This window comes from Schistocerca gregaria, chromosome 5 (assembly GCF_023897955.1).
Source record: "Schistocerca gregaria isolate iqSchGreg1 chromosome 5, iqSchGreg1.2, whole genome shotgun sequence".
NCBI lineage: Eukaryota > Metazoa > Arthropoda > Insecta > Orthoptera > Acrididae > Schistocerca > Schistocerca gregaria.
The window spans coordinates 575,162,569-575,186,324 of record NC_064924.1 but is presented as its reverse complement, the minus strand read 5'-3'; the positions used below and the strand labels follow the sequence as shown (position 1 = coordinate 575,186,324).

At 46.7% G+C, this 23,756-nt stretch overlaps 4 non-coding genes across 4 annotated transcripts; all 4 read left to right on the top strand.

Annotated features, from left to right (window-relative positions):
• The first annotated feature begins 5,976 nt into the window (after positions 1-5,976).
• Positions 5,977-6,048, top strand: Trnat-cgu (transfer RNA threonine (anticodon CGU)). The gene has a single exon. It is a non-coding gene; the product is annotated as a tRNA-Thr (tRNA).
• Positions 6,049-13,068: 7,020 nt separating this feature from the next.
• Positions 13,069-13,142, top strand: Trnak-cuu (transfer RNA lysine (anticodon CUU)). Its single transcript has one exon. It is a non-coding gene; the product is annotated as a tRNA-Lys (tRNA).
• Positions 13,143-13,831: 689 nt separating this feature from the next.
• Positions 13,832-13,903, top strand: Trnat-cgu (transfer RNA threonine (anticodon CGU)). The gene has a single exon. It is a non-coding gene; the product is annotated as a tRNA-Thr (tRNA).
• A 318-nt stretch (positions 13,904-14,221) lies between these two features.
• Positions 14,222-14,295, top strand: Trnan-guu (transfer RNA asparagine (anticodon GUU)). The gene has a single exon. It is a non-coding gene; the product is annotated as a tRNA-Asn (tRNA).
• The last annotated feature ends 9,461 nt before the right edge of the window (positions 14,296-23,756 follow it).

The window sequence follows — 23,756 nt, the reverse complement described above, 5'->3', positions numbered from 1 at the left end:
TGACGAGATGCCGAGTTCCGGCCCTGTTGTTGGTATGAAGTTGTCATACGCTGCCGCTGCTGACTTCCGCAGCCGAGGCGAGTCGGTGCCGCCTGTGCGCGGGGAGCCTGCTGCCTCGCGGGCGGTTGTCGATGATACTCCGGCTTCAAGCTCTAGATTTGCGGATGGTCTGCCGATCAGCTCCGCGCCCCTCGAATCTATGCCGACGCCAACTTTTTCCAACTCTCCCACTGTGGTTGCTCGTTCTTCCGCGGACTCGGCCGAAGATCCCCAAATACCCGCAACGGAGGTTTCCTTGCGTCGTCAGGATTCCCACCAACGTGAGGATATTGCCACTAGCTTCCGAGGAGTGGACGCTCCAGGCATCCACTCTGCGGGAACTATGAACGAAGATAGCAATCTGGACACTGGTTTCACGTTGGCGCCCACAGAAGACACTTGCGTCAAGGAAACCACAACGAGCGATAGTGTAGAATTGGAGACTGGGTTGCTACCAGTGGGAGCCTTGGAAAACGATGCGCCTCCTTCTGCCGTTGTGGAATGCGATACGCAGACTTTTGTCCGAAAAAAGGAACAGGCGACGTCAGACGTATCATCCGGTACTTCTCCTGACAGGTCGCAAACTTCATCTCCTGCTAGATCGCCGAAGAGATCTTCGAAGAAAGGCAAGAAGAGGAGATTGGCACACAAAGCAGCAGAGAGTTTAGCTCCTGCATTGCGGGAAAAGTTAAAACATTTAAGGGATAATGAACGACTACGAGAACAATGCCCAGTAGCACGAGTTAACGAGTGTACTGAAGCGGAGATGAGTCGTGCCGATGCAGATGATCTTCAACAACAACCTCGCGCACCGCTTGGCGTCGCAGGTTTGCAGACCGGCACTACTATGGATTTAGACCGAACTGTCTCAGGAAAAGGACTTGATTGGGCCGATGCCCAAGAAGATCGCACCGACCACGGAATGGAGATGGACCTGACACATGCTAGTGGCATTTAATTTTTTTTTTAATGTCTATTTTTCTTTCTGACAGACAGAATGGAATGGTACAGACGTGACTCTGCATGGGGTATACTTCATTAGCCAATTTCTTTTACCTGCACCTATGCCAACGGAACTGACATATAATGTGACCACGATCAATATAAATCGGATTCGCAGTGAAACGAAAGTCGCTTCTTTAAAAGATTTCCTTTACCAGTCGGATACTGATATAGCCCTCCTACAGGAATTTAATGTCCACAACTTTTATGTCCCAGGTTTTCAAGAGATTTTAAATATTGCACCGGAAGCCACATGTGGGACTGCGATCCTTGTCAAAGATGGTATTGATGTGAAGGATATCTGTCTGTTAGAAAATGGGAGGGGCATCAGTTGTAAAATTTTTACTACTACTGTTTTAAATGTATATGTCCCCTCTGGTAACAACGCTAGAGATGATAGGGCTAATTTTTTTAAGAACGATATGGTCTATTTACTTAAGGGGAATCCGGCGGAAGCTTTAATCGGTGGTGACTTTAATTGTGTACTTCACAAAAAGGATCAGCGACCAAATTTTAACTTCTCCAGGGAACTGGCGGCTTTGGTGACAAACATGAAGTGGACAGACGTGTGGGAAAGCAAATACCCCACGTTAGTCAAATTTACGTACATCAGTAGTCGCTCGCAAAGCAGAATAGACAGAATATACGTCACAGCAAACCTGGAAAATAAAATCAGTAGTATCGAAGTAATTCCCACTACCTTTTCGGACCATCTCGCAGTGAAATGCAGCATTCGGTTTCAGAAGCAAGGAACGTATTGGGGTCGCCCCTTATGGAAGCTGAATACCCATATGTTGTTCGAGGGTGCCCTATCAAGAACAGTAGCGGAGGTATGGCAGGCTGCTCTACGTATGCGCCATAAATACAGCTCTCGCCTTGCGTGGTGGACCTCATGTGCTAAAAAGAAATTGAGATCATCCCTAATAGCTTATGGGAGGGAGCGAGCGATGTGGTCTCGCAATACCGTTGAATTTTACTATACATGCTTAAGGGAACTATCAGCTCAGCAGATGACTGATGAGGTTTTCATTGAAATAAAGAAGATCAAGGCTCACCTCATAAGTCTCAAGCGACAACAGCTGGAGGGTTTAAAAATTAAATCTCGTGTCCCGACAACGGTGGAGGACGAAAACGCATCGCTGTACCACTTACTCGAACATGAAAGAAATAGAAGACGAGCGTTTATTGCTTGTCTTAGAGTGGGCGATAACCGGGTGCTGACGGAACACTCTGACATTTTAAATGCAGTTTATGGATTTTATCGTACGTTATATACTGATACCCGGTATAATCTAGACTGTGCGAACGATTTGCTACGAACTACAGGTATCGACAACGTTATCAATGACGAGGACAATGTGTCCCTTACCACTGCGATCACATGTGAGGAGGTGTTTGATATACTTAAATATTCGCCTACCCGTAAGTCCCCAGGGCCTGATGGCTTGCCTGTAGAGTTTTATTGTAAATTTTGGCCTCTCATCGGTAATCAATTCACAGAAGTGATAAATGAAGTGTTGCAAGGTGTTACTGTTCCACGCGAGTTCAAAGACAGCGTAACTGTGCTAATACCAAAGGGAAGGAACGCGACAGTTAAAGATCTCAATCAGTTGAGACCAATATGTTTGATGAACTCGGATTATAAAATAATTGCACGTGTACTGAAGGAAAGACTGAGACCTCTAATGGAGAAGATCATAGGTGACCACCAAACCTGTCTCTCGGGGCGGAATATTTTTAAAACTGTTTGTGAATATAGGGATGTCTCTGCAATTTTTGCAACGTCATCCTCACCAGGAGGCCTTGCCTTTATCGACTTCTCAAAGGCTTTTGACAGGGTCAACCACTTATTTTTGTTCAGAACGTTGACCTATGTGGGTTTTAGTCAACATTTTGTGCAAGTTTTAATTAACATTGTTGAAGGCATCCAAACACAAGTGTCTGTAAATGGGCATTTCACTCCACCCATTGAAATTCGCAACGGCGTCCCGCAGGGAAGTCCTTTGTCAATGCTCCTGTATGTTGTTGCACTGGAGCCTTTACTAAGGAGACTCGATGTCGATCTTGAGGGCATCACGATATCTGGCGTTAACAACGTCACCAATGCATATGCTGATGACGTTGGAGTGGTTATTCGTAGTAACGAAGATTTAGAGAAATTAACTACGAATATTCAGATCTTTTGTGAAGCTACAGGCGCTAGGGTTAACGAGGTGAAGAGTTCGTTTTTAAATCTTAAAGGTCTTCAAGATGTCCGTTTGGAATGGGCACGCTCCGTCGATCGTCACACCGCTCTGGGTGTCACCTTTTACCGATGTCCGCTTCAGACCATGACCTACAATTGGAAGAAAGTACTGGATACAATCAGAGGAGCCACAATACTCAATCAGACCAGACATCTGAACATTAAACAACGAATCAGAATAATTAATTGGTCCATTTTATCAAAAGCTATATATATAGGTCAAATATTGCCAGTTTCGAAACCCATTGCCAAACGTATAATGAGTATCATTTGCCGATTTATATGGACAGGGAATATTTTTAGAGTAGCAGTCGGTACAGTTACGTTACCTTCCGCTGAAGGTGGCCTAGGTTTAACAGATATATGGCGGAAGACTACGGCGTTATATATAAAGAGGACCCTACAAATTATAGAAAAACATCCACATAGTATTACAGCCAGGCTGTATCGACTCCTACAGCCAGAAAATTTACGTCCACCCATAAATATAGGCGGAATTAATTATAAATTGAAATATATTCGCCAGTTCTTTTTAGAGATTAGCTACATGGACAGTATTGTCACGAATCCACAATCAAGGAATTGCAGGAAATTAATGGAACTCTTAACAACGAAAGAACATGTCAACAAAATGGAGTGCAGATATCCCGACAAAGACTGGAAAAGAATTTGGAAAAATATTAGTAATCGTGAACTGTCTTCCGACATTCAGGCAACCTGGTACCGAGTTGTTAATAACGTAGTTTCCACTAACGAAAAGTTGCACTCCATTGGTCTTAGTGACACGATTGTGTGCACCCGATGTGACGCAGTTGACACATTGATCCACCGCTTTCTCTGTGGCGGATACGCCGAAATATGGAGGGGACTCCAACGGCGGGTAGCCTTTATAACCAGAACTGTTAGTACTGAGATCAATGTTGAAAAATTACTCTTCCCCGATGGTGTTTTCTTCCCTGTCCAGGAAACCAATGCTGTGTTGTGGTTGTTTGGCAATTATGTACATTACGTTATATCTGAACACGGCAATGAGCGTGTTTTAGAATACGAATTATACGAACGAGCAAAATATTATCAGATATGTACGCGCAGGGACCACAAAAAAACTTTTGGTAACATGTTACACATTCTGTTTCAGAGACAAGGGATTGGATAAACATCTTAATAGCCCTCGTCTACGAAAAATGTAGTCACAGGCCAAAGTAGGGGATCGCTGTTGAGGGTGAAGTACGGTGGGGACTTCGTGTGCCCCAGGGCCGCTACGGTAGCCGTGAAGGCCTCGGACAGAACCCCGAAACGGCACTGCGGCTTCACACTTACTGCTGGATGAACCCTATATCTCCAGCAACTACTTTCATCTATGATGATTTTCCAGGATCTCGGTAATATCGGAAGGTGGTTTTGTTGCACACAATGCAGTGGAAGCTTCTTGCACGTGTTCCTCAGTTACAATCTTTCTATTTTTGTTTAATTTTTTTCAGTATGAAGCAAGAGTGACAATTTATTAATTCCCAAGAAGCCTTAATAAAAAAAAAAAGTGGTAGAGCACTGGTCTCGTAAACCAGGAGTCATGAGTTCGAACCTCACAGAAGGCATCCATTTTTTTAACTTTCCTGCAACGTGCGGAGCTACCTCGAGCAATATCTATCACACGGCAGTACACTGAATAAAAGGGATGTTCTTCAACCTATGACAAGTATTCTACTGGCCTAGGAGGTTTTCTGAATGCATAGGCAGAACAGTGGTTTGTATGCATTTTGTAGTATAATGTCATTCGTTTATGAGCGTCGCTACAGTGTGCATGCACGTTATCCATGTGAAGAGGCATAAGCAGATGCTACGATTCTGCGAGATTCCTGCAGAATGTGTACGAATTGCGTTGATTTAGAGAGCACAAGTGAGCCAAAGTCGACGCCTCCGTGGCGCAATCGGCTAGAGCGTTGGGCTGTTAAACGGAAGGTTGGTGGTTCGAAACCCCCGGGGGGGGGGGGGGGGGGGCGAAATCGCTTTAACCGTCACCGAGGTGAGGACATACATCAACTTTGTTAGAGATGCACAGCTAGTGTGGCAATTTGGCTGCGAGGGAGTGATGCCACAGATGCTTATACACATTCAGGCAGGTGGCACAGTAGGTAAAAACATGGCCCTACACAGTCGTTCTACTGTTTTCCTATTTATTCACCATGTGGTGACACTGCAGTGGAGCGACGCCCACTACAAAAGACGTTTTATTTACGTTCAATTTCAGCGTATACGTCGCGAGTGCCATATGACAGGGCCTGTCTCTCGATGTCGATTTGTATTTTGTGTCTCTTAAGTGTCGGTCTGCAGTAGGCCGCTGTTGGCCGAGCGATGTGCAGTCGCCTTACATGAAGCCCCATGGGCAACGCCAGTGCCACTGTGAACAACAGCAAACTGTAGCCAGAGAGTGGAGCCGAAAGGCGCATTTCGCAGTCGTGCCACGTTATCCCACAAGCTGTGCACTAGGACAAGAAATTGCAGACCGCAAACTTTTGGTGGCCTGACGGTCGTCGCCGATCGTAAGGGCGAAACAGTCGAGAGATTTGGAGAACGCCAATGTGGACACTCCCAGCAGCAGCAGTGCGCCAAATCAATTATCTGGTCGAGGGCTGCAAGATTCAGTGTGATGAAGTGAGAATTCGGGGATAGCTCGCAAATTCAAAGCTGCCGCCTTCTTAGCTCAGTGGTAGAGCACTGGTTTCGTAAACCAGGAGTCGTGAGTTCGAACCTCACAGAAGGCATCCATTTTTTTAACTTTCCTGCAACGTGCGGAGCTACCTCGAGCAATATCTATCACATGGCAGTACACTGAATGAAAGGGATGTTCTACAACCTATGACAAGTATTCTACTGGCCTAGGAGGTTTTCTGAATGCATAGGCAGAACAGTGGTTTGTATGCATTTTGTAGTACAATGTCATTCGTTTATGAGCGTCGCTACAGTGTGCATGCACGTTATCCATGTGAAGAGGCATAAGCAGATGCTACGATTCTGCGAGATTCCTGCAGAATGTGTACGAATTGCGTTGATATAGAGAGCACAAGTGAGCCAAAGTCGACGCCTCCGTGGCGCAATCGGCTAGCGCGTTCGGCTGTTAAACGGAACATTGGTGGTTCGAACCCCCCTGGGGGCGAAATCGTTTTAACCGTCACCGACGTGAGGACATGCATCAACTTTGTTAGAGATACACAGCTAGTGTGGCAATTTGGCTGCGAAGGAGTGATGCCACAGATGCTTCTACACATTCAGGCAGGTGGCACAGTAGGTAAAAACATGGCCCTACACAGACATTCTACTGTTTTCATATTTATTCACCATGTGGTGACACTGCAGTGGAGCGACGCCCACTACAAAAGACGTTTTATTTACATTCAATTTCAGGGTATACGTCGCGAGTGCCATATGACAGGGCCTGTCTCTCGATGTCGATTTGTATTTTGTGTCTCTTAAATGTCGGTCTGCAGTAGGCCGCTGTTGGCCGAGCGACGTGCAGTCGCCTTACATGAAGCCCCATGGGCAACGCCAGTGCCACTGTGAACAACAGCAAACTGTAGCCAGAGAGTGGAGCCGAAAGGCGCATTTCGCAGTCGAGCCACGTTATCCCACAAGCTGTGCACTAGGTCAAGATCTTGCAGACCGCAAACTTTTGGTGGCCTGACGGTCGTCGCCGATCGTAAGGGCGAAACAGTCGAGAGATTTGGAGAACGGCAATGTGGACACTCCCAGCAGCAGCAGTGCGCCAAATCAATTATCTGGTCGAGGGCTGTAAGATTCAGTGTGATGAAGTGAGAATTCGAGGAAGGCTCGCAAATTCAAAGCTGCCGCCTTTTTAGCTCAGTGGTTGTTCCGCTTCAGACGCCGTGCAGTGTGGACGTGCCTAGTCTTCCGCTCCGCCGTAGCGTTACGTATAGTGGGATATCGTTTGTTTACGTGGAGTGTTGTACATTCTGTAAGTTTTTCTCCGTCGTTGTTTCGTTCCTTGTGTTACTTTCTGTGTGTATTTCAGTGTTTTTGTTTAGCGGTTTAGACCGCGTAGTTGTTGAAAATGTCGTCTCAGGTTATTCCTCGTCAGGCTACAGTTAGTTTTGCTTTCGACAATTCCACCCGCCATGTGCAACCTAGTTCCCTTGAGATTCATGATTGGTTAGTAGATACCTTTGGCATTAATTCGGATCAGGTGCACACTGCATATTTTGATACAGAACTCTATGTTTTCTTTGTTAAATTCATGGACCCCCTTCAGGTTGTTAAAATTATTTCCAAATTTGGTCATCAGGTTCTCTTTCGGCATCGGGATGATTCTGTCAGTACCGTACTGCTTTCAAATGCTTGCATTACGTACACCAGTGTTCGTGTTTACAACCTTCCGCCGGAGGTGGATAATGTGTATCTTAAGGAGGGTTTACTCAAGTATGGTGATGTTAAGAGTATTCGCCTTGAACGCTGGTCCAGCCAACATCGTCTGCAGTGTTACAGTGGTATTCGTTCCGTCGAAATGCACGTGAAGCAGAATATTCCCTCGCACCTGCAGATCGGTGGATATCGTGTCCATGTAACATATAGTGGTCAGGTTGGCACCTCTTTTTTGTGTAATGAGAGTGGCCACGTGCGTACCAACTGTCCGCGGAGGGTTTTTGTGTTAAAAAATTCTCTCGAACAGCGTCGCAAGTTAACGGTCGCTGACCTCGTTGCCGGTGGTTCTGCTTTTGGTGTCGAACAGTCCAGTGGTAGTAGCGCCCCGCCGCAGGTTTTGCACGCCCCTCACACAGAATTTCCTCCTTTGCGTGCCAAATCTGATGTTGTTCCGTCTGTTCCTCAGGTGGGTGTGCCGCTTTTGAATAATAAACGGCGTCGCGCACAAGATGGAAATAGTACGGATGAGGATCTCCCCGAGATGCCCCAATCCGAGAGACCGACATCCTCCGAGCCACAGAGTAGTGTAGATGCTCCCTGTTCCCCTGAAGTAGCTGTTCCGGTAGCGGCTGCTGACGCCCCTCCGGCTTCCGACACGGCTTCTCTCGAGTCGGCTCGTCGGTCGGGCCTGTTGCGCCGCCTTCCGGACCGACTTCGTTGTCACAACAAGTTGAGCCGCAACAACTTCCTGCTTCGCTGCCCCACACCTCTGCCAGCGGAGCTGCTCCGCTTCCTTCCAACTTAGCAGCTTCGGAGCTTCCTGCTCACGTTTCGCCTCCGTGTAGTCCATGTTTGCCGGAAGCTAGTATTGGTGTAGACCAGTCCGTTTCGTCGGATGTTTCCCCCGCGACCCCGGACCCTGACTGTGGACCGGCGCGGGTGGTGTCGGATACAGAACCTGACCCTCCTACGTCACCGGCGGCTGCCGCTTCCTTGCCCGTCAGCCGACGCAAGTTGCGCGTTCAGCCGAACGTCAATGCTGTTCGTAAAAAACCGAAACGTAAGGGATCCGCGGAAGGGGGTAGCAGTCCCCTTCCCTCGGATGCCTCCGTCTCCCCTGCTATGGACTGTGATGTTGATGCGTCGGTGTAGGTGATTTCTTTACTCGATTTTCTCTCCATGGTTCAAGCATACACCTTTCTTACCTTAAATGTTAACCGTATTGAGTCCGACGTTCGCATTGCCTCTTTGCGGCGGTTTCTCTACGACTCCTGTGCGGACGTAGTATTTTTGCAGGAAGTATTGTTTTCTGATCTCTCTCTACCTGGATTTCAAACTGTTTTTAATGTCGCACCGGAGAATTCAACAGGAACTGCTCTTTTCTTTCGAGAAGGTATTCCTATTACTGACATTGAATTCCTTGACTCTGGCCGTGGGATTGGTTGTCGTCTTTTTGATATCTGCCTAGTTGTTTTGTATGCCCCCTCTGGTTCGGGTCGCACTGTGGCTCGATCGCGCTTTTATAAGGAAGAGCTTATTTATCTTTTGCGCAAGAGTCCTCGGAGTCTCCTGCTCGGAGGCGATTTTAATTGTGTTTTACGCCCTGAAGACCAGTCCCCCAATTTTAATTATTGCCGAGATTTACATGACTTGGTTCGTACGATGCACCTGCGTGATGTTTGGGAACACAAATATCCAACCCTGGTGAAATTTACGTATTTTACCGCGTCCTCATGCAGTAGACTCGACAGATTCTACTTCTCTGATTTTTTATGTGATAACATTCTTTCTGTCGATGTTATTCCTACTAGTTTTTCTGACCATTGCGCTTTTACTGCAACTGTAAATCTTAGTCACCAACCAGCAAAACTTTATCGTTCCCAGTGGATGTTAAATGTTTCCCACCTTGCCGACAGTGCCATTGATGAAGTTGTAAGTGCCGTGTGGGAGCGATGTCTTCGCTCTGTCCCGCGTTACCCCTCCTTGCTCGTTTGGTGGACTGCGTTTGCCAAGCCCAAGATTCGTCAGTCTTTGATTTTTTACTGTGCCGCAAGGGCGCGTGATTTTAAGAACACGTATGAATTTTACTACTCTGTCCTGCGTGAACTGTATGACGCGGCGGGTCCTTCTCCTCTGCGGATCCATGATGTTCGTCGTATTAAAGCAAAGCTCTTGACCCTCAAACGACGACAGTTGGATGGTCTGCGAGTGAAGTCGAAACCTCACTCTCTTGTTGAAGGTGAACTGACTTCTTTGTACCACCTGCTGCGGCATCAGACTCGACGTCGTCGCACCTTCATCTCTTCTCTTATGGTGGATGATGGACGACAGCTTATTGCACAGGAGGATATGACGCGTGCTCTTCATCAGTATTACGCTAGTCTCTATTCTGCCGATGATTCTGGTGCGTCACTTTCTGATGATGTCCTTGAGGATCTTCCTGCGACGATCACGCCTGACGCGAACGGCGACTTTCTCCGGGAGTTCCAGGTAGATGATGTTTTCGATTTTATTGCTCGCTCTCCGTCCGGTAAATCGCCGGGTCCAGACGGCCTGCCTAAAGAATTTTATCTCCGTTTTTGGCCTCTTTTGGGTGGCACTTTTACGCAGATTTTAAATGAGATTGTCAGGGGGATGGATGTGCCAGCCGATTTTAAAGTAGGGAAAATTCTTTTAATTCCGAAGTCCACTGGTCGTTTATCTACTGCCAATCTTCGTCCGCTCACATTGCTGAACTTTGATTACAAGACAGCTGCTAGAGCACTCAATAGTCGATTGTCTTCACTGCTTCGGGGTGTGATTGGTGCACATCAATGTTGTTTTCCTGGTAGATCTATTCTGACCCCAGTAGCCGAATATCGGGATGTTGTCTCGGTTGCGGCGGTTACAAACGTTCATTGTGCCTTTGCTTTCCTCGATTTTTACAAGGCTTTTGATCACGTCAGTCATGTGTTTTTAAATCGTGTTTTAGATACAATAGGTTTTAACGCTTCATCACGTGGTGTCTTGGTAATTTGTATAGGGGAATAACTGCTCGAGTGTCAGTCAATGGGCAGCTGACGCCGCCCATTGCTATCCGCCGAGGGGTACCTCAGGGTAGTCCGCTCTCTATGTCTCTATTCATATTGTCCCTGGAACCGCTGCTTCGGACTCTTGCTTTCAAGCTTCAGGGTATGACCCTCTCTGGTGGGAAGCTCACTGTTAAGGCGTACGCGGACGATGTCGTTGTTCTCCTCCGTCAACGTGATGATATCACATTGTTGAAAGGGGTAGTTGATGCATACTGTTGTGTCTCTGGAGCGCGTCTCAATCAGGGTAAATGTAAGTTCCTTGATATTCGAGGGTTTCGCGATGCTGATGTCCCTTGGGCCACTTTTGTCGATCGCCATACGTCATTGGGGATTAGCATTGATCGGTGTCCCATAAAAATGGCGGCTCTTAATTGGAAATCTGTCACCGAGAAGATACAGGGGGCTCTGATGGTCCATGAGCAGCGCTCTGCTACCATTTTGCAAAAAGTCAGAATTTTAGACACGTACGTGTTATGTAAAGCCTATTATGTTGCTCAGTTGTTCCCACTCCCCATTATGGTGGCGAAAAGGTTGCGCCAATTGTCTAGCAGGTTTATATGGAAGGGTCATCTATTCAAGTTGCGTTACGTGGTTATGACGAAACCGCGTATCTCCGGAGGCTTGGGCCTCACTGACATTACTCGCAAGGCATCTGCCTTGTACGTCCGCCGTACGACTCTAATTCATACTCAAGAAGTGACTTCAATTACATCCAGACTTTTTACTGTTCTGCGTCCGAAGAGCCCTGCTCCACCTGTCGACGTCGGTCGCCTCAATTTTAAGTTGAAACACGTCCGGGAATTTTATATTGCGGTTAGTTACCTCGGTGACGTCTTCTTGCGACGACCGGTGCCAACGACCAAGAGCTTGATTGCCCGTTGTGAGGGGCTGGCTGGTCCCAATCCAATCGAACTGGCGTCTCCATCAGTGTCCTGGAGGAACATCTGGAAGAATATTAGTCTGCCGATCCACTCAATGGCTGTGGCGTCCACGTGGTGTAGTGTAGTTAATGGTTTGGTCCCCACCAACGTACGACTGCACCGTATTGGTCTTTCTGACACGGACAACTGCACTCGGTGTGGTCTCCTGGACACACTTGAGCATCGATTCACCTGCAGTGGGCACCCTGCTAATTGGCTTTGGCTCAGGAAACAACTGGCTTTTGTCACTAGGACTGCCGAAACCGCTTGTACCATTGACATCATCGTACGGCCCGATTCTTCCTTTTATCCGCAAACGAAGCTCAATACCGTTATGTGGTTGCTTGGACACTTCGTACATTTTGTCAATAGTTGTCATGAAGAGGATGAACACCTAACGTTTCGGCAGTACATCCTTACTGCTTACTGGAACCGATTGCGCTTGCCAGGACTCCGTAAAGATTTTGCAAATATGCTTAGCCTGACATTTGAAAGGGAGGGTGTTGGCTAAGGTCGCCTGTGTGAGCCGATTTCTTTTATACTGTAGCTGGTTTTGCCGCCTTTATGTAAAATTATCTCTACACCTGGACTGAAGTTTACGTGGACCTTTAGGAATAAAAAAAAAAAAAGTCGGTAGAGCGTGAGACCCTTAATCCCAGGTTCGTGGGTTCGAGTCCCACGCTGGGCGGAACAGAATTTTGTTCCGCTGCAGATGTAAATTACCGTATTTCTGATTAACGTGATGTAGTGGAAATAGCAACTGTAAACTTTGCCTACGTCTCTGTCAGTCGCAAGGAAACTGTATTTGAAGGACAAACGTTATTTTGTAGACATGTATGAAAGACATGTTCTGAAATGCAAGTGTTGTTGTTTGGAGAGCACATCGATTACGTGTCAGATGTGTAGCCAAGCAGTAATGGGACGCCATAGCTGCAAATATTAGCCGGTAATATGAAGTGTTGTCAGCTGAAGTCTGATGATGCAGACGACCTTAAGGCCGAAGTACGCAAGCGCATCGGTAGGTCGCGCTTCTTTAGCTCAGTGGCAGAGCACTGGTCTCGTTAACCAGGAGTCGTTAGTTCGAACCTCACAGAAAGCATCCATTTTTTTAACTTTCCTGCAACGTGCGGAGCTACCTCGAGCAATATCTATCACATGGCAGTACACTGAATGAAAGGGATGTTCTGCAACCTATGACAAGTATTCTACTGGCCTAGGAGGTTTTCTGAATGCATAGGCAGAACAGTGGTTTGTATGCATTTTGTAGTATAATGTCATTCGTTTATGAGCGTCGCTACAGTGTGCATGCACGTTATCCATGTGGAGAGGCATAAGCAGATGCTACCATTCTGCAAGATTCCTGCAGAATGTGTACGAATTGCGTTGATATAGAAAGCACAAGTGAGGCAAAGTCGACGCCTCCGTGGCGCAATCAGCTAGCGCGTTCGGCTCTTAAACGAAAGGTTGGTGGTTCGAGCCCACCCGGGGGCGAAATCGTTTTAACGGTCACCGAGGTGAGGACATACATCAACTTTGTTAGAGATACACAGCTAGTGTGGCAATTTGGCTGCGAAGGAGTGATGCCACAGATGCTTATACACATTCAGGCAGGTGGCACTGTAGGTAAAAACATGGCTCTACACAGACGTTCTACTGTTTTCCTATTTATTCGCCATGTGTGACACTGCAGTGGAGCGACGCCCACTACAAAAGACGTTTTATTTACATTCAATTTCAGCGTATACGTCGCGAGTGCCATATGACAGGGCCTGTCTCTCGATGTCGATTTGTATTTTGTGTCTCTTAAGTGTCGGTCTGCAGTAGGCCGCTGTTGGCCGAGCGACGTGCAGTCGCCTTACATGAAGCCCCATGGGCAACGCCAGTGCCACTGTGAACAACAGCAAACTGTAGCCAGAGAGAGGAGCCGAAAGGCGCATTTCGCAGTCGAGCCACGTTATCCCACAAGCTGTGCACTAGGACAAGAAATTGCAGACCGCAAACTTTTGGTGGCCTGACGGTTGTCGCCGATCGTAAGGGCGAAACAGTCGAGAGATTTGGAGAACGCCAATGTGGACACTCCCAGCAGCAGCAGTGCGCCAAATCAATTATCTGGTCGAGGGCTGCAAGATTCAGTGTGATGAAGCGAGAATTCGGGGAAGGCTCGCAAATTCAAAGCTGCCGCATTTTTAGCTCAGTGGTAGAGCACTGGTCTCGTAAACCAGGAGTCGTGAGTTCGAACCTCACAGAAGGCATCCATTTTTTTAACTTTCCTGCAACGTGCGGAGCTACCTCGAGCAATATCTATCACATGGCAGTACACTGAATGAAAGGGATGTTCTACAACCTATGACAAGTATTCTACTGGCCTAGGAGGTTTTCTGAATGCATAGGCAGAACAGTGGTTTGTATGCATTTTGTAGTATAATGTCATTCGTTTATGAGCGTCGCTACAGTGTGCATGCACGTTATCCATGTGAAGAGGCATAAGCAGATGCTACCATTCTGCGAGATTCCTGCAGAATGTGTACGAATTGCGTTGATATAGAGAGCACAAGTGAGCCAAAGTCGACGCCTCCGTGGCGCAACCGGCTAGCGCGTTCGGCTGTTAACCGAGAGGTTGGTGGTTCGAGCCCACCCGGGGGCGAAATCGTTTCAACCGTCACCGAGGTGAGGACATACATCAACTCCCAGCAGCAGCAGTGCGCCAAATCAATTATCTGGTCGAGGGCTGCAAGATTCAGTATGATGAAGTGAGAATTCGGGGATATCTCGCAAATGCAAAGCTGCCGCCTTCTTAGCTCAGTGGTACTGTGTGACGTGCTACACTCAGGTATTCACCGAAGTAGCCTTCTAGCTCAGTCGGTAGTTCCGCTTGAGACGCGACAGCGATCGGACGTGCTGTGTATTCGATCCGCCGCTACCCTCGGGTTGTGAATATTTACCTTCTGTGTGTGACGTTTCTTTGTCTTCTGTTTTTCGTTGTTTCTTTGCCTTAGTGTTTGTTTTGTGTCTTGCGTTGTATTGCGGCTTTTGCCGCATTAATTAAGTGTTATGGCTTCCCGGTTGTTTCCGCAGAAGTGTACTCTCAGTTTTCAGTTTAACAAGGCTACCAGGAATGTCCAACCGACATCGTTGGAAATTCACGAATGGATTGTGGACACGATTGGCATTACATCGGACCAGGTACATACGGCGTATTTTGATACAGAATTATACTGCTTTTTTGTGAAATTGTTGAACCCGGTTTTGCTGTATAAGATATTACTTAAACATGGTGAGCAAGTGTCGTTCCGTCATAGGGATGGTTCTGTTAGCAGTGTTACTGTCTCAAATGCTGAAATTACGTATACCACAGTTCGGGTTTATAATTTACCCCCTGATGTTGACAACAGCTATCTTAAGGAATCTTTGCTTGTTTATGGTACTGTTCGGTCAATTCGAAATGAACGTTGGTCTGCACAACATAAGCTACAATGTTATAATGGTGTTAGATCAGTTGAAATGCATATTAAGTCTAATATACCGTCCCATCTGGTTGTATGTGGTTATCGTGAACATCTTACTTATTTGGGGCAGCTTGGTACATGTTTCCTATGTAATGAACATGGTCATGTTCGAGCTAATTGCCCTAAGCGGGTATTTGTGCTTAAAAATGGCCTAGCACAGCGCCGCAAATTAATGGTTGCCGATCTTGTGCCAGCAGCTTCCTACACTGTTTCCTATCTGCCTCCTGCAGTAGCTTCTTCACAACAGGTGTCACCCTCCCCTGATGCAGGTTTTCCTCCGCTACGCACTCGCCCAGACGTATCGGCTGCTCCTATACCGATTCCGTCTGTTTACAACAGCAAACGCCGTCGTGCTAGTGATACCGGTAGCACTGATGACGAAGCTGCTGTTTCGCAGCCGGTTTGCGAATCTGATGAGAGAATTCCAGAATCTCCCATGCCTGTTTCGGATTCTGTTCCCGCTGTGTCTCCTGCTTTGCCTGATGACGTCAAACTTGCTGCCATGCCGTCTGCGCAAGAGCCACAACATTCGGTCGAGGTGTTGTTGACATCCCCCCCGCCACAGGCATCACAGCATGTTGACGACACTTCGGTGGAGACGGCTGTTTGTCGGAAAACCGCTCCTAGAACTGCGCGCTCCGCATCAGCAGACTCCAAACCTATCTTACCACCTCCTACACTTCCAATACCTACACATTCTGAAACCGGTGCCGATGTTCCTGATGCAGTTTTCCCCTTGATGGCTCCTCCTTCTGACTCCTCTCGCCCTGCTAATCCTTCGGACGCTTTGGTTGACGTGCCTGATCTCGAACCCCCCACTCCGCCTGCTCTTGAATCTGGTGTGCATCAGATACGTCGTCGGGTGAAAGTGCCCCCCAATCTCCACGCGGTGCGGAAGAAACATAAGCATGCGAAGGACGACTCTGATTCCGTTGATTCTGGACAATCACCCTCTGCCATGTCTGATGTTGATGATATGGATGTAGTTGCTTCTAGTGTGGTGTAATTTGGGTTCATTTCCCATTTTTTGGTTGATGTTGCAGGCGTACACGTTTATTACCTTAAATATAAATGGCATTCAATCTGCTCTGAAGTTAGCGTCTCTGCAGCAGTTTATTTATGACTCTGCAGCTGATATTGTTTTCCTGCAGGAAGTCTCCGTTGCACACCTGTTTGTTCCTGGTTTTCGCACTATTATAAATTTTGCACCCGAGTTTTCTGCAGGTACGCTTTCCTAATTCGTGACGGTATCCCCGTTACCGAAATTGAGCTTTTAGACTCGGGACGAGGCATTGGTTGTCGGTTATTTGACACGTCCTTGGTTAACATTTACGCCCGCTCTGGTTCTACCAAGCGGCAGGAAAGGTCTCGTTTTTATAAAGAGGATCTGATTTACCTTTTACGAAAAAATCCTGCGACCTTGATATTGGGGGGCGATTTTAATAGTGTGTTACAAGCTAAAGACCAATCCCCTCATTTTAATTATTGTTTCGAGCTACATTCTCTTGTACGTCAATTACGACTACGCGATGCGTGGGAGGTTAAACACCCCACTTTAGTAAAATTTACATTTTTTACTGCCACCTCAAGTAGTCGACTTGACCGATTGTATATTTCTGATCCCCTTATTCTGTTTTAGATGTAGATGTTATTCCAGCCAGTTTTACGGATCATTGTGCCCTTGCTGTTATAATTAATTTGGAGCGTCAACCTCTTAAACTTTATAGGCCGCTGTGGAAATTAAATGTCTCCTTGCTCGATGACCCTGACATTAAACCTCTAATACAGACGGCGTGGGACATTTGTTTACGTTCTCTGCGATACTATACGTCTAAGCTTCACTGGTGGATCTACTGTGTGAAGCCAAAACTACGTCGCACTTTAATGTCCTACAGTTATAATAGAGCGCGAGATCTGAAACTGACTTTTGAGTATTACTATTCGGTGCTTCGCGAACTTTATGATAATTCTACAATGACATGTGCCCACCTTTCTGAGATTCGGAAAATTAAGGCCAAGCTTCTTAGTATTAAGCGGCTTCAGATGGAAGGATTGAAGATTAAATCTAAACCACCGCCCACGTTAGCACATGAAATGACTTCTATGTACCATCTGTTTCGTCACCACAAGAACCGTCGACGTGTATTGATTGACGGCCTTATGGCAGCTGATGGTCGCCGGCTTACCTTACAGAATCAAATAACCCATGAACTTACCTGCTACTATGAGACGTTATATACTGCGGCTGATTCTGATCCGATTGATGTTGACGAGATTTTAACTGCTATCCCATCAGTTTTAACAGAGGACCATAATGCGAAATTTTTAGCTCCTTTTACTGCAGACGAAATTTCAGCTTTCATTGCTTGTTCAGCATCTCACAAATCTCCTGGTCCTGATGGCCTACCTAAGGAGTTTTTTGTTCGCTTTTGGCCTATTATAGGGCCTGTTTTTACGGATATTGTGAATGAAATCTTGAATGGTGGCACAATTCCAGCCGATTTCAAGAGACGTACGGTTGTCCTGAAACCAAAATCTGCTGGTTTGAAGACAGCTAGTGACTTTCGTCCTTTAACCCTTTTAAATTTTGACTATAAGGCGGCCGCTAGGGCTGTTAATGCACGTCTATCCCTCTTGCTTACACCTGTGATACCTCCTTGTCAAAGCTGCTTTCCAGGGCGCTCCATATTGACGTCTCTGGCGGGGTATCGTGATGTCGTGTCGATTGTCGCTGTCACCAATATTTCCTGTGCGCTTTTATTTGTTGATTTTAGTAAGGCCTTTGATCGTGTGTCCCATTCGTTTTTAGAGCTTCTGCTGCGCCGGCTCGGTTTTAATGAACAGGCGCTGCTGGTACTTAAGAATATGACGACTGGCATTTCTGCTAAGATTGACATTAATGGTCAGCTAACAAAGGTCATTGATATTCAACGTGGCTTCCCGCAAGGTAGTCCTTTATCCATGACCCTTTATGCTCTCTCCCTTCAACCACTCCTCACACGTCTCAACTCGACACTTCGTGGTCTTACGATCTCTGGGGTTACCCAGACGGCAAAAGCTTATGCTGATGATTTGGTTGTTTTGCTTCGTTCCACCACAGAAGCGCCGCAGTTGAAAATGAACTCGATAAATTTTCTGCGGCCTCAGGTTCTCGTATCAATCCCCGTAAAAGCAAGCTCCTGAATTTGCGGGGCTTTGAACGTGTGGTTGTTCCGTGGGTTACAGCTGTTGAACACCATACACATTTAGGTATCTATCTTGAACGTTGTCCTCTTCGGATGGCTGCAAAAAATTGGCAAGTGGCCATTTCCAAGCTGCAAGGTGTTTTATTAGAACACTCATGGCGTTCGATACCGCTACTGCAAAAAAAGCGTGTATTAGACACTTATGTTTTATGTAAAGTATATTACGTTGCTCAGCTGTTTCCGCTTCCCCGAATGCAGGGTGCAAAAATGGTCCAGCTTATTAACAGATATATTTGGCGGGGGCATATTTTTAAATTACGTTGTGATGTTCTTACGAAGCCGCGTCTTGAGGTCGGCTTGTCGTTCACCGATGTCCGTGTCAAGGCTGCTGCCCTTTATGTTAAGCGAAACCTCCATCTTTTATTTTCTGAGTCCCCGACTGTTACTTCGCGATTATTCCATGGCGTTCGTCCTGCGAGCTTGTCACCGCCCATTAACGTTGGGCCTCTAAATGCGAAGCTACGGCATGTTCGGGACTTCTACATTGAGATTAGTTACCTAGATCTCCACTTACAACGTCGTCCTGTTATTACTACACTAACCCTGCTTGACAAATGGCATCGGTCTTCTTCTTCCAACCCGATTGTTTTGCATTATCCCAGTTTTAATTGGCGTAACATATGGACGAATATTAGCTTACCCGTTCATTCAGCAACTGTTGCCTCCCTATGGTATAAGGTAGTTAATCAGCTGATTCCTACGAACGAACGCCTTCATCGTATAGGTTTATGTGTCTCTCCGCTTTGTCAAACGTGTGGTTGTGTTGATACACTCCAACACCGATTTACCTGCGCTGACCGTCATCGCATGTGGCACTGGCTGCGCCGACAGTTGGCTTTACTCACCAGGAGCTCCGAATCGGCATTTAAGACTGATATTCTCTGCTGGCCGGACACGGTTTTTTATCCCCGGTCCAAGAACAACACCGTTATGTGGCTTCTTGGCCGTTACATTTTTGCAGTGGTTGATGATCATGGTATTACCGATTTTATTTCGTTTACTGGTTACATGCTTCATGAGTACTGGACGCAAAAGTATTTCCCACACCTTAAGTTGGACTTTGCGAATATGCTTACTATTGTTTTCGAAAAGCAGGGAGTTGGTTAAGTTTCAATTTCTATTGATCGCTCCTGCGCCTGAATCATTAATGGAACCGGTATAGGGGCATACTGAGCTAACTTCATGACAGGGAAGACATTCTCGCTAGTTCTTAGGTACAATCTTGGCAGGAAGGCAAAATAACTGTTTGGATAGACAACGCTTCATAAGTCCCGTGTTCACATATAAGTATCATAAGACTCCGAACCAAAGACAATTACAACGTATTGGTGACACTGTGCTTCGGTACAGGGAGGAGGAGACGTCATGGCCAGGCCTCGGGATACGACCCCTGCCCAACGCGCCTCCACCTACCTGCCCTGGGTCATTACAAAGGAAAAACGAAAAAAAGTGTTAAAAAAATATGAATAAAGAAAAACCTAAAAAGGACATAATAAACATAAACGAAAAAACAGCGGTCTAAGGCGCCCAAAAAAAGAAATGTGAAAAAAGTGGTTAAGGCGTAAAAAAAAGGAGGCCTAGTGGTTAAGGCAAAAAAAAAAGTAGGTAGAGCATGAAGAAAAAAAAAAAGTGGCTAGGATACCTGGCTCTCACAAAAAAAAAAGTGGCGCAATTGGTTAGCGCACGGTACTTATAAGGCAATAGCCGTGAGCAATGCCGGGGTTGTGAGTTCGAGCCTCACCTGGGGCATACTTTTATTTCATAGCAGCTGACTCTGGACGCATCGGGACGCTAGATTTGAAAAAAAAAAGTGGTAGAGCACTTGTTCAGTATTCCAGTGGTCGTGAGTTCCATCCTCACAGGAGGAAGACGAATTTTGGAAATCAGTTGCGCGTCGTGGCCGTATAGCAAACAGTATCTGTGATGACGTACAATTAGCGACAGGCGTTTTATTTAGAATTTCTCTCAGATGTTATTAAGGTGAATGGCGCAGATAAAGCATTTGCCAAAGCAGTACAGCATAAGGTGGGACGAGGCAGTCCGAATTACATTTTATAAATGTATTTCTCAAATATGTCAGAGCCTCTCGCGGTCGTCGTCGTCGTCGCTGTCGTCGTCGTCGCCGCCGCCGCAGCTTCTGCAGAAGTAGCAAATGGCCATCGTAGGAAATGCGGTGAGGGACGCCCTGCCTTCGATTCCGAATGCACAAAGTGTGTGGTCTTGTTTCCCAGTCAATATTTGGTCGGTCTCGTAAGAGGTTGAATGTAACGAATGGGTGGGAAAGAGCAAGGGACAGCGGCTGTGTAGAACGAAAACACAAATCCTCAGGGGTGTGAGCGTTTCGAGATGAGTCGTATACAAGTTATACTTCGTCGTCAGAGACCGTGTGGCCTAATGGACAGTCTGCCTGCAGCGGCCGTGGCGTGCGGTTGTCTGTGCTCAGCGCTGTGGCTGGCTTGTTTACTTCTGCGGCGTAAGTCGCTCGCTAGCAGCGGGTATTCTTGCGTGTGAGGAATGATGTTGATGAATCAGTGATGACACAAGCTATGAGGATAGATACTTTGAAGTTAACTTTCGATAATTCATTTGCTCGACCAACCTCTTTCGAAACCGAGGATTTCCTCGAAGACGTGATGAAAATTGGAATCGATCAGATTATTGGTATACATTTGTCGATTTTGTCTAGCATAGTTTATATCAAGATGAGAGATGCCGATTTTTGTGACAAAATAGTTGACTCCTTCAGTTCCGGTTTGAAGTTTAAGCATAGTGATGGCAATGTGGGTGTAGTTACTGTTTCCCACGCAGGGCTTGGACTTCGAACAATTCGCATTTTTGAACTACCCTTTGAGGTACCAGCCGATCAGATAAATGTTGCGATATCGCCATATGGCAAAGTTTTGAGTAACTTTGCTGAACGTTGGTCTCCGGCTTATAAATATCCGGTGTTGAATGGCGTCAGGCAGCTTAAAGTAGACTTGCAACGACATATTCCATCGTACGTCACGGTTTGTGGGTACCGTGCAGTCGAAATGTATGATGGCCAACCTAGGACATGTGCTAGATGTAACTCGACGGGACATGTGCGTGCGGAATGTTTACAACGTCGTGTAGTTCAACTTCAAACCGGAGAGAGTGTTCGCCCTCCCGCAATGTCAACATTACCGGCATCGTACGTGTCGGTTGCTCGCGGTGAGCCGGCAATACAACCGATTCGTGATCCACCTGCCGGACCCCCAGTCTCGCAGTTAATGTAGCATCACCGGACACTCCAGTCACGGCCGGGATGGTTGTTGCTGAAACCCATGACACTAACAGGACCAGTGATATGGTGGTAGAACAACCCATACAGGGTGGTGAGTTAACGGAGGTGTCCCTGGCTCCTGCTACCATGTCCGAACAAGTGACTGAAACGATGCCGAACTCTGACGCAGTAATACGCGGTAATAGATCTCCGAAGAAAAATAAAAAACGGAGGATGGCTCATCAAGGTGCGGAAGATACAGCACCGAGCTTGCGGGGAAAGGCAAAATTAATCGGCCAGAATTTAAAAGAAGGACCAGCTGACGCTGTCGCCTCGACTTCGCGTTCACGTAACACACCACGATCTGACAACACCGTGTCGGACCGCCCGCGACGTCCGACAGCAGACAAGATGAGATGCCGATTCAGCACACTGAGCCACCGGATACGAATCCACCAGATACTGAACCAGTAGGCACCCTTTCCTCTCCTGATTGGGCAGACGAGTGTGAAACGAATGAAGATGATGTAGAGATGCAGGAAGATCCAACACCCTCGACTGGCTCCTTGCCCCCTCTCTCAGCACTTGATGGAAGCAAAGTCCACGTGGCCATGGCTACTCAAACGACCGAAACTGTCAGCGCCTCCAATTCACAGCTAGCTGACGTATCCTAACGTCTACTCCTTTCGTACGGAACATCAATGGCCACCTTGCAGCCCTACGAGATCCTGACTCTCAATATCAATAAGATACGTAGCGATTTGAATCTGAAAAACTTACAAGACTTGTTATACGCAGCTGACATAGATATAGCAATGCTTCAGGAAGTGAGTGATATCGAGTTAGACCACATAGCCGGGTATAACGCGTTCATAAACCCTGGCAACGGTTTCGATCTTGGAACAGCATTACTCTTAAAAGAAGGGATCATTGCCAATTGTGAGGCAAAACTTGTGACCGGCAGAGGGATAGCAGTAACTTTCAATAACATCAGACTGATTAATATTTACGCACCTTCTGGGTCCAGTAATAGGCAACGCCGTGCAGAATTTTTCCTTCACGAGATCCTTCCCCTCTTCGGGACCAACCACACTGATGTCATTTTTGGCGGAGATTTCAATTGTGTGCTTAGTCAAATAGATCAAACTCCGCACTTCAATCGGTGTGTTGAATTAGAACAGATCAGTCAAGAACTCCGCTTAACTGACACCTGGACGTCCACGCACGGAATGGCAGTGGGTTTTACACATTTTACCAGTCATTCGGCAAGTAGGTTAGATAGAATTTACATATCGTGTAATTTAAAGCAACACCTGCTACACACCGAAGTATGGCCTACTGTATTTTCCGACCATGCTGCCTATATCTGTACCGTCAACATGAAACAACAGGAAACCTACCTGAGTCGAGGGTTATGGAAGTTCAACATTGCACATTTGCAAGATACTGCATGTCGAGAAGCCTTCCTGTCCACTTGGACGGTCTGTGAACGTAAATTCAATTCCTACAACTCCGCGATCGAGTGGTGGCTCCAATGCGCCAAACCTCAAATTAGGAAAACTTTAATGTTTTACTCCCGTCAGAAAAATCAGTGGCACAAACGGACGATGGAATTTTACTTACAGTGTCTTCGGGTGTTATATAAATTTGACACGACCGATATCGGCAATTTTGCACAGATCAAAAGAATTCAGGCAAAAATTTTAACGCTGCAACGGAAACAGTTGGAAGGTTTCCAAGTTCGGGCGCGAGTTACTACGACGGTGCAAGAAGAAGAGGCTGCCATGTATCACATGTTACGTGAAAGTCGACGAGGCCGTCGGAAAATCCTTACACAGATCCGAACCAGCACCGGTGCCATAGTTACTAAACAAAGTGCAATCTTGAGTGCGATTGAAGAGTACTATCGAGACCTGATGTCCAATAAAATAACAGATGATACCGTGTTTGCGGATTTTACGACAAATTTATCACGGAGACTCGGCCCCACAGAGGCAAATCAGCTTATTACAGAGGTGGCAGAAGATGAATTAACAGACATTATCCTACGGAGTCCGAAAAATAAATCTCCAGGTTCGGACGGCTTACCTGCAGAAGTATATCAAACCTT